The sequence below is a fragment of the Castor canadensis genome, chromosome 15 (genome assembly GCF_047511655.1).
Source record: "Castor canadensis chromosome 15, mCasCan1.hap1v2, whole genome shotgun sequence".
NCBI classification, from domain to species: domain Eukaryota; kingdom Metazoa; phylum Chordata; class Mammalia; order Rodentia; family Castoridae; genus Castor; species Castor canadensis.
The window spans coordinates 12,020,916-12,031,969 of NC_133400.1; the positions used below are offsets into that span (position 1 = coordinate 12,020,916).

Consider the following 11,054-nt stretch of genomic DNA (forward strand, 5'->3'; position numbering starts at 1 on the left):
CATCCTACAGAGTAATTTCACTGCCCTAAAAGTTCTCCATGCTTAACCCTTCTGCCTCTCATAGATCGTTTGACAGTCTCCATAGTTTTGCCTTTCCCAGATGCCATGTATTTGGAATCACATGTGGATGGTCTCTTCAGATCGGCTTCTCTCACTTAGTGGCAGGCATGTACTTTTCCTGGTGTCTTTTCATGGCTTCATAGTTCATCTCTTGTTAACACAGCAAAATCTTCCACTGTCTGGATATTCGCAGCTCATTTATCTGCTCACCTACTGAAGGACGCCTTGATTGCATCTAGGGTTTGGCCAGTATGAATAAGCTATGGAATCCATGTGAAGGGTTTTGTGTGGACATAAGTTTCCAACCCCTTTGGGTAAACAGCATGAATACTGCACAGAGTGGTAAGAGTGTTTAGTTTTGTAAACAACTGCCAAACTGTACAAGTGTTTGTACCATTTTTTCTTCCTCCTCTCCCCCCTTTTTCTTCTTCATTTTGTTTTTGTTTTTTGTTTGTTTGTTTGTGCTACTGGGGTTTGAACTCAGGACCTAGTGCTTGGTAGGCAGGTGCTGTACTACTTGAGCCATCTCAGCAGCCAGCAGTACCATTTTGCATTCCCACCATCACATCCTCACCAGCATTTGCCGTTGTCAGTGTTCTGGCTTTTGGCCATTTTAGCAGGTATGTAGTGATAGCAGACAGAATTTAGTTAATTCTCAAACACGTTCGTTGTACCAATGCTCGCAGCAGAACCAAGAGAGTTCTTGCTCACAAGAACCAAGAGTGGAAACAGCCCCTGTGGCCATCAACCAATGAATGGATAAAGAAAACGTAGTATATACACACAATGGAATATTATTCAGCCACATAAAAGAATGAAGTTCTGGTACACACTACAACCTGGGCAAACCTCGATGATATGCTAAATGAAAAAAGTCAGACACAAAAGGTATCATTCTGCATGACTCCACTTATACAAACTTTCTAGAGGAGGCAAATTCATAGAGACAGGAAGTAGACTAGAGGTTACCAGGGGCTCAGGCAAGGAAGACTTGGAGGTTAGTGCTGAATGGGTACAGAGTTTCTCTTTGGAAAGATGAAAGAGTTGTAGAGGTAGTGGGGATGGTTGTGCACCACCGGGAATGTGTTCACTACCACTGAACATGCACCTTGAAAGGAAAATTGGGAGCTGGGTGCAGAGTCCTTGCCCAGCACTGCAAAAAAAAAAAAGTGAAATTTGCTTTTAGATTTGTATACAAAACTGAGGTAAGTCGGCACTGGTGGTCACACTTGTAATCCTAGCTACTCTGGAGGCAGAGATAAGGAGGATTGAGGTTCGAAGCCAGCCCAGGCAAGTAGTTCCCGAGCCTTTATCTTGAAAAACCCATCACAAAAAAGGGCTGGTAAAATGGCTCAAGGTGTAGGCCCCGAGTTCAAACCCTAGCACCAAGAAAAAAAAAGACTAAAATAATAAAAACGTTTTGGTGCTTACTACAGAAAAGCCAAATGAAGATACATGAGTAGATATTAATTTAGAGTCTATATTCAGAGTACTGGAAAAAGACTAGTATTCCATGAGTGCAGTTGGGAAACTAACTAACAATCTGGCAGAAAAAAGTTAGAGTCCTGCAACTGTCCATTAAACAAATGAATACAGGTTGGATTCATGATTTAAATTTTAAAATGGGGCTGAGTGTGGTGGTACACTCTGTAATCCCAGCACTTGAGAAACTGAAGCAGGAGGGTAGTGAGTTCTAGGTCAGCCTGAGTGACAAAGCAAGACCTTATCTCAACTTCCCCCACACAAATTTTTTTAAGTAGAAATAAACAAGAAGGAAGCTATCAAAGTACTTACAAAGACTGATAAGTCTGGGGTGTGGCTTAGAGGTAGAGCACCTGCCTCGTACATGTAAGCAATCCCCAATCCCCAGTACTGCAAAAAACAAAAAACAACAACAAAACAAAGACAAGTAAATGTTTTTTAAATATGTGGAACATATATAAAAGACAAAAGGTAAATAGTCTTAATTTATAAACTCCTGTTACAATTTAATTTAAAAATAAACACATCAATAAGAAAAATAGATATGAGTAAACAGAAAAAATACATAGAATAATAAATTATCAAAAATGTTTCTTTTCTAAAAACAAAAGAAAAGCTGGGCATCAGTGGCTCCTGTCTGTAATCCCGGCTACTTGGGAGGCTGAGATCAGGAGGAGGATGATTTGAGGCCAACCCTGGGCAAAAAGTTTGCCTGACCCCATCTCAACAGGGAAAAGCAGGACATTGTGGTACACGCCTGTCATCCCAGAAACAGCAGAAAGCACAAATAGAAGGATTGCAGTCCAGGCCAGCCCAGGCAAAAAGCAAGACCCCATCTCCAAAATAATCAGAGTGAAAAGAGTTGGAAGTGTGGAAAATTCCAAGATGGCGGCTAGAGGTAGGAAGCAGAAAGCGACCCTCCTATAGTGAAATCTTGGAGAGACGCTGGAGACACACTTTGCAGGCATAATCACCGAGAAAAGGCATAACTTTGACTCCTCCACATCTCCAGCCGGCGCAGAGAATCTCCACCTCACGTTAAACGGAGAACCGAGGAGGCCCCCGGGCCGCCAGTGGCTGGAACCATACGGCTTGGGAAGACGCGGACCAGGTGAGCTTCGCGGTACCGCGGTTCCCCCACAGACAAGCCTGGGCCAGAGCAGCATAGCCCCCTGGACAGACTGACCTCCACCCGGGAAAAAAAGAGAAACTGAGTACTAAGCAATAAGAACAGTTAAGACACGCTGGAAAGAGGGTGGGGTGTCCTGAGCGCTGAAGATTGGGGGAAGGGAACCCTATCAGTACTAACGCTTAATGTTAATGGACTTAATTCACCCATCAAAAGACACCATTTGACAAAATGGATTAAAAAAGAAGATCCAACAATTTGTTGCTTACAGGAGACTCATCTCACCGACAGAAATAAACATATGCTTAGGATGAAAGGCTGGAAGAAGATTTACCAAGCCAATGGCCCCCGAAAACAAGCAGGAGTAGCAATACTTATCTCTGACAAAGTAGACTTCAAACCTACATTGATCAAACGAGATAAAGAAGGACATTCCATACTAATAAAAGGGGAAATAGACCAAAAGGAAATAATAATCATCAATCTGTACGCACCCAATGTCAACGCACCCAATTTCATCAAACATACCCTGAAAGACCTAAAAGCATATATAAACGCCAACACAGTGGTTGTGGGAGACTTTAACACTCCATTATCATCAATAGATAGGTCATCCAAACAAAAACTCAATAAAGAAATCCAAGATCTAAAATATGCAATAGATCAAGTGGACCTAGTAGATGTCTACAGAACATTTCATCCAACCTCTACACAATATACATTCTTCTCAGCAGCCCATGGAACCTTCTCCAAAATAGATCATATCCTAGGGCACAAAGCAAGCCTCAGCAAATATAAGAAAATAGAAATAATACCGTGCATACTATCTGACCACAATGCAGTAAAAGTAGAACTCAACAACAAAAGTAAAGACAAAAAACATGCAAACAGCTGGAAACTAAATAACTCATTACTTAATGAAGAATGGATCATCGATGCAATAAAAGAGGAAATTAAAAAGTTCCTAGAAGTCAATGAAAATGAAAACACAACCTACCAGAACCTATGGGACACAGCTAAGGCAGTCTTGAGAGGAAAGTTTATAGCCATGAGTGCATATATTAAAAAGATTGAAAGATCCCAAATCAATGACCTAATGATACATCTCAAACTCCTAGAAAAACAAGAACAAGCAAATCCCAAAACAAATAGAAGGAGAGAAATAATAAAAATAAGAGCTGAAATCAACGAAATAGAAACCAAAAAAACCATACAAAGAATTAATGAAACAAAAAGTTGGTTCTTTGAAAAAATAAACAAGATCGATAGACCCCTGGCAAACCTGACTAAAATGAGGAGAGAAAAAACCCAAATTAGTAGAATCAGGAATGCAAAAGGGGAGATAACAACAAACACCATGGAAGTCCAGGAAATCATCAGAGACTACTTTGAGAACCTATATTCAAATAAATTTGAAAATCTAAAAGAAATGGACAGATTTCTAGATACATATGATCATCCAAAACTGAACCAAGAGGAAATTAATCACCTGAATAGACCTATAACACAAAATGAAATTGAAGCAGCAATCAAGAGTCTCCCCAAAAAGAAAAGTCCAGGACCTGATGGATTCTCTGCTGAATTCTATCAGACCTTTAAAGAAGAACTGATACCAACCCTCCTTAAACTGTTCCATGAAATAGAAAGGGAAGGAAAACTGCCAAACACATTTTATGAAGCCACTATTACACTTATCCCAAAACCAGGCAAAGACACCTCCAAAAAGGAGAACTATAGGCCAATCTCCTTAATGAACATTGATGCAAAAATCCTCAACAAAATAATGGCAAACCGAATTCAACAACACATCAAAAAGATTATTCACCACGACCAGGTAGGCTTCATCCCAGGGATGCAGGGGTGGTTCAACATACGAAAATCAATAAACGTAATAAACCACATTAACAGAAGCAAAGACAAAAACCACTTGATCATCTCAATAGATGCAGAAAAAGCCTTTGATAAGATCCAACATCATTTCATGATAAAAGCTCTAAGAAAACTAGGAATAGAAGGAAAGTTCCTCAACATTATAAAAGCTATATATGACAAACCTACAGCCAGCATTATACTTAACGGAGAAAAATTAAAACCATTCCCTCTAAAATCAGGAACCAGACAAGGATGCCCACTATCTCCACTCCTATTCAACGTAGTACTGGAATTCCTAGCCAGAGCAATTAGGCAAGAAGAAGGAATAAAAGGAATACAAATAGGTAAAGAAACTGTCAAAATATCCCTATTTGCAGACGACATGATCCTATACCTTAAAGACCCAAAAAACTCTACTCAGAAGCTTCTAGACATCATCAATAGCTATAGCAAGGTAGCAGGATATAAAATCAACATAGAAAAATCATTAGCATTTCTATACACTAACAATGAGCAAACGGAAAAAGAATGTATGAAAACAATTCCATTTACAATAGCCTCAAACAAAATCAAATACCTAGGTGTAAACCTAACAAAAGATGTGAAAGACCTCTACGAGGAAAACTATACACTTCTGAAGAAAGAGATTGAGGAAGACTATAGAAAGTGGAGAGATCTCCCATGCTCATGGATTGGTAGAATCAACATAGTAAAAATGTCGATACTCCCCAAAGTAATCTACATGTTTAATGCAATTCCCATCAAAATTCCAATGACATTCATCAAAGAGATTGAAAAATCTACTGTTAAATTTATATGGAAACACAAGAGGCCACGAATAGCCAAGGCAATACTCAGTCAAAAGAACAATGCAGGAGGTATCACAATACCTGACTTCAAACTATATTACAAAGCAATAATAATAAAAACAGCATGGTACTGGCACAAAAACAGACATGAAGACCAGTGGAACAGAATAGAGGATCCAGATATGAAGCCACACAACTATAAGCAACTTATCTTTGACAAAGGAGCTAAAAATATACGATGGAGAAATAGCAGCCCCTTCAACAAAAACTGCTGGGAAAACTGGTTAGCAGTCTGTAAAAAACTGAAACTAGATCCATGTATATCACCCTATACCAAGATTAACTCAAAATGGATCAAGGATCTTAATATCAGACCCCAAACTCTTAAGTTGATACAAGAAAGAGTAGGAAATACTCTGGAGTTAGTAGGTATAGGTAAGAACTTTCTCAATGAAACCCCAGCAGCACAGCAACTAAGAGATAGCATAGATAAATGGGACCTCATAAAACTAAAAAGCTTCTGTTCATCAAAAGAAATGGTCTCTAAACTGAAGAGAACACCCACAGAGTGGGAGAAAATATTTGCCAACTATGCATCAGACAAAGGACTGATAACCAGAATATACAGGGAACTTAAAAAACTAAATTCTCCCAAAACTAATGAACCAATAAAGAAATGGGCAGGTGAACTAAACAGAACTTTCTCAAAAGAAGAAATTCAAATGGCCAGAAAACACATGAAAAAATGCTCACCATCTCTAGCAATAAAGGAAATGCAAATTAAAACCACACTAAGATTCCACCTCACCCCTGTTAGAATAGCCATCATCAGCAACACCACCACCAACAGGTGTTGGCGAGGATGCGGGGAAAAAGGAACCCTCTTACACTGCTGGTGGGAATGTAGACTAGTACAACCACTCTGGAAAAAAATTTGGAGGCTACTTAAAAAGCTGGGCATCGATCTACCATTTGATCCAGCAATACCACTCTTGGGGATATACCCAAAAGACTGTTACTCCAGAGGCACCTGCACATCCATGTTTATTGCGGCACTATTCACAATAGCCAAGTTATGGAAACAGCCAAGATGCCCCAGCACTGACCAATGGATTAAGAAAATGTGGTATCTATACACAATGGAATTTTATGCAGCCATGAAGAAGAACGAAATGTTATCATTCGCTGGTAAATGGATGGAATTGGAGAACATCATTCTGAGTGAGGTTAGCCCGGCTCAAAAGACCAAAAATCGTATGTTCTCCCTCATATGTGGACATTAGATCAAGGGCAAACACAACAATGGGATTGGACTATGAGCACATGATAAACGCGAGAGCACACAAGGGAGGGGTGAGGATAGGTAAGACACCTAAAAAACTAGCTAGCATTTGTTGCCCTTAATGCAGAGAAACTAAAGCAGATACCTTAAAAGCAACTGAGGCCAATAGGAAAAGGAGACCAGGAACTAGAGAAAAGGTTGGATGAAAAAGAATTAACCTAGAAGGTAACAACCACGCACAGGAAATCAATGTGAGTCAATGCCCTGTATAGCTATCCTTATCTCAACCAGCAAAACCCCTTGTTCCTTCCTATTATTGCTTATACTCTCTCTACAACAAAATTAGAGATAAGGGCAAAATAGTTTCTGCTGGGTATTGAGGGGGGGAGAGGGAGGGGGCGGAGTGGGTGGTAAGGGAGGGGGTGGGGGCAGGGGGGAGAAATAAACCAAGCCTTGTATGCACATATGAATAATAAAAGAAAAATGAAAAAAAAAAATAAAAAATAAGTTCACCAAAAAAAAAAAAAAAAAAAAAAAGAGTTGGAAGTGTGGCTCAAGTGGTAGAGTGCCTGCCTGGCAAGCACAAGGCCCTCAGTTCAAACCCCACAACTGCCAAGAAAACAAATAAACAAAAAACATGTATTATAAGAATGTTCCTCACATTTCCATTTATATTTGTAAAAATCTTTCAGTAAAGGAAAGTAAAATAAATTGTGATAATATACAGGTTGGCCTACAAGAGACACTGAAAATGACAATGTGTACTGACCACATGGGAGGTGTCTGGCTCATTGAGAAAGAAAAATGAAGATCACAGAGTATGGTCCTATTTTTGTAAAAACTGAGTATCTGAAAGAGACTGAGCACTGAAATGTACAAAAAAGGAGAGCGAGAACCCCCCCAATTTCTCCTAACCATTTCATGCATAAACCAAGTAAGTAAGCACTGTGTGTGTGAGCTACAGTCTAATGAACTTGCAAAAATTCAAAACCTTAGTATTTTCTATTACTTTCCTCATAGGAATAGAGAAAGGGTTAGAGGTGTATATTTTTACTGAAATGTTATCTTTTTTTTTTTTGACTTCCCGCTAGGATGTCAGGGCGCTGTCTTCTCAGCCCCCTACACCTTCCATGTTAGCGGTGGCTTGATCTCCTTCAAAGCATGCTGAGATATGTCATTTTGTTCCAACACGAAGTGATCCTGCCAGTACACATATGGAACTGGGGTTTCAACGCAGAGCTTCAAGCTCATAAAGTAGGCGCTCCACCTCGAGTTACATTTTCAGTTCATTTTGCTCTGGTTACTTTGGAGATGGGGATCTTACAAACTACTTGCTCAGGCTGGCCTTGAACCGTGATCCTCCTAGCCTTTCAAGGAGCTGGGAGGATTACAGGCATCCTATGTAAAGAGATTTGAATTGTAATAATAGTGACAACCTTAAAGTAGAGCAAATGTCCCAAAGCATAAACAACAGGGTGGGTTGTTTGGAGAATATTGAAAACAATTTAACTACTCTTTACTTCCTAAAGTGCCATTACCAGGTGGCTTAGCGATACGTGTGTATCACTAGACGGGATCACATTGCAAACATTTTTCTAGATTAAAATCCCTTGGTCTTGGGGCTGATGAAGTGACTCAAGTGGTAGAGGGCCTGCCTAGCAAGCATGAGGCCCTGAGTTCAAACCCCAGTCCCATGCACACACAAAAAGAAGACAAACAAACAAAATCTCTTGGTCCTACCATTTGAATGGGTCTTTTTGTGACATCATGCCTTGGTTGAAAAATAGTTCACTGGGTCATAGAGATCTAATAAAGTGTTGATACATTTTATTCCACAGTATCAAATGACCACACTAATAACACCACCATTCTCTTTAATACTTCCTAAGTAACAAGAGACAGATACAGGCTGCTGTGAAAATTCTGTTTCACGGAAAGCTCATTTTATCATTGAGGACAAATACAGTCAGTTGTTTTCCTGGAAGTGACAGCTTTCTTCATTCATTGTTAAGCCAAATAAACAGAATGGCCATGGTTTGCTAGCAGTCATTGTTTTTAAAGTCAGAATGGTGTTCCATAAGCACAGCAGCTAGCTCAGCTCACAGCTTGAACAACACCCCCCACCGCCCCCAGGGCTGTTTGCAGCAGAAGGGCTTCATGTATAACCTCCATTTTGCCAGACAGAATGTTAAAAAGTTATGCACTCAAACTCTGAGACTTACTAAAATTAAAAATGTAGTGCTTCAAGGCCAGGTATGGTGGTGCGTGCCTATAATTCCAGCTACTCAGAATCAAGGTCCAAGGCCAGCCTGGGCAAAAGCAGAGACCCTATCAAAAATAACTAAAGCATAAAAGACTGGAGGTGTGGCTCAACTAGTAGAGTGCCTGCCTAGCAAGTGTGAGGCCGTGTTTCAATTCCCTGTACCACCAAAACAAGACAAAACAAACCAAAAAGGTCATCCTTCAGTGAAACTGGCACTTCTTTTCTGCAAAGTACAGGAGACTGAAGAATTAAATAACTCCTTGTTCAGTTTAAAATTACTGGCTTTTTTTTTCTTTTTTTGGTGGGACTGGGGTTTGAACTCAGGACCTCACACTGGCTAGGCAGGTGCTCTACCACTTGAGTCACTCCATCAGCCCTTTTTTGTGATAAGTTTTTTCAAGATAGGGTTTCATGAACTATTTGCCTGGGCTGACTTTGAACCTTGATCCTCCTGGTCTCTGCCTCTTGAGTTGCTAATATTATAGGTGTGAGCCGCTGGCACTGAGCTAAGGTTACTGCCTTGAACATGACTCTGGTGGCAGCAGTGAGGCCACCAACTGCTTTTGCATCATCAGTGTCAATATCAACTCAGTAAAACAAGAAAATAACACATTAGTATGTATGTTCATCAACTTTCCATCACTGAGACAAAATACCCGAGATAATCAACCTACAGAGAGGAAAGGTTTATTTGGTTCATGGTGTCAGAGGTTTCAGTTCATGGTCACTTGGCCTGTTGCTTTGGGTCTGTGGCAGACAGTACCTCAGGGCAGGAGCACATGGAGGAGGAGACCATTCCTCATGGTGGCTGGGAAGAACACAGAGGAAGGGGCCGAGGTCCCAAGGCCTTCAAAGCTACAACCCCTATCCTTATCTCAGCCAGCAAAAACCCTTGGTCCTTCCTATTATTGCTTATACTCTCTCTACAACAAAATTAGAGATAAGGGCAAAATAGTTTCTGCTGGGTAGTGAGGGGGTTGGGGGGAGAGGGAGGGGCGGGGGCAGGGGGGAGAAATAACCCAAGCCTTCTATGCACATATGAATAAAATAAAAATTAAAAAAAAAAAAGCTACAACCCAATGACCTAATACCCTTTGACTAGGCCCCACCTCCTAAAGTTTTCACTACCTCCCAATAGCACTACAGGCTGCAGACCAATCCTTTTTTTTTTTTTTAACTTTAAATGTTGAGGGAAGAAAACAAGGATGCCTGGTTTGGAGCAGTCCTGACAATGACCCTGAAGGGTTGATCTTGGCCTCCAGCCCTGGCTGAAGGGAAGAATGACCCCCAAGGCCAATGAGAGAGAGGGCCTGGAGACCAAACCTTCTTGAAAGTGCCCTTAGGGGACAAATGAAGCCAGGTACCACTTGAGCCACTCCACCAATACTTCCCTTCAATATGTTTTAAAATAAATTCTTTGCCATTTACTTGTTGAAAACATTAAGCTGTTTATTCTGAACAATTTCCACCATTTTCCTGATCATGTTACGTTTTAATTGTGCCATGGTTTGAATGTATCCTACAAATTCATGTGTTGGAAACTTAATACCCAGGGCAACAGTGTCGAGAGGTGGCCTAAAGGGAGGTGTTTAGGGCACCATTCTCATGAATGCCCTATGACAGACTGTAAAAGAGCTTGAGGCTTCAATTCAATCTCTCTCTTTTCTTTTCTTTCTTTCTTTTTTTTTGGTGGTACTAAGGTTTGATTTCAGGGCTTCACACTTGCAAAACAGGCACTCTACCACTTGAGCCACACCTTCAGTCCATTTTTCTCTGGTTATTTTGGAGATGGGGGTCTTATAAACTATTTACCTGGGCTGGTCTTGAACTGTGATCCTCCCAATCTCAGCCTCCCAAGTAGCTAGGATTATAGGCATGATTATGTGTCATGGAGTGACACAGGAAGAAGATGCTGGTGTACTGATACGGACTTCCACCTCTACTACAGTAAGAAATAAAATTTCTGTTCATTACAGTTCTGTTCTGTACATTGCAGTTTGTGGGATTCTATTACAGTAGTACAAAACAGACTACACCAAACTGTCAATTTTCTGTTCCTTTATGTGGCAAAGGCCAATGTTGAAGAATTTTTGGCCAAATATTAGCAGTGATCCCCTTCTCCTTGCCAGGTTTTTCAAATGGTCCTTTTTATAAAGG

General features: G+C 40.5%; 1 non-coding gene across 1 annotated transcript; it reads right to left on the reverse strand.

Annotated features, from left to right (window-relative positions):
• Positions 1-10,078: 10,078 nt before the first annotated feature.
• LOC141417767 (small Cajal body-specific RNA 20) lies at positions 10,079-10,207 on the reverse strand. The gene has a single exon (XR_012442399.1).
• Between the last annotated feature and the right edge of the window lie 847 nt (positions 10,208-11,054).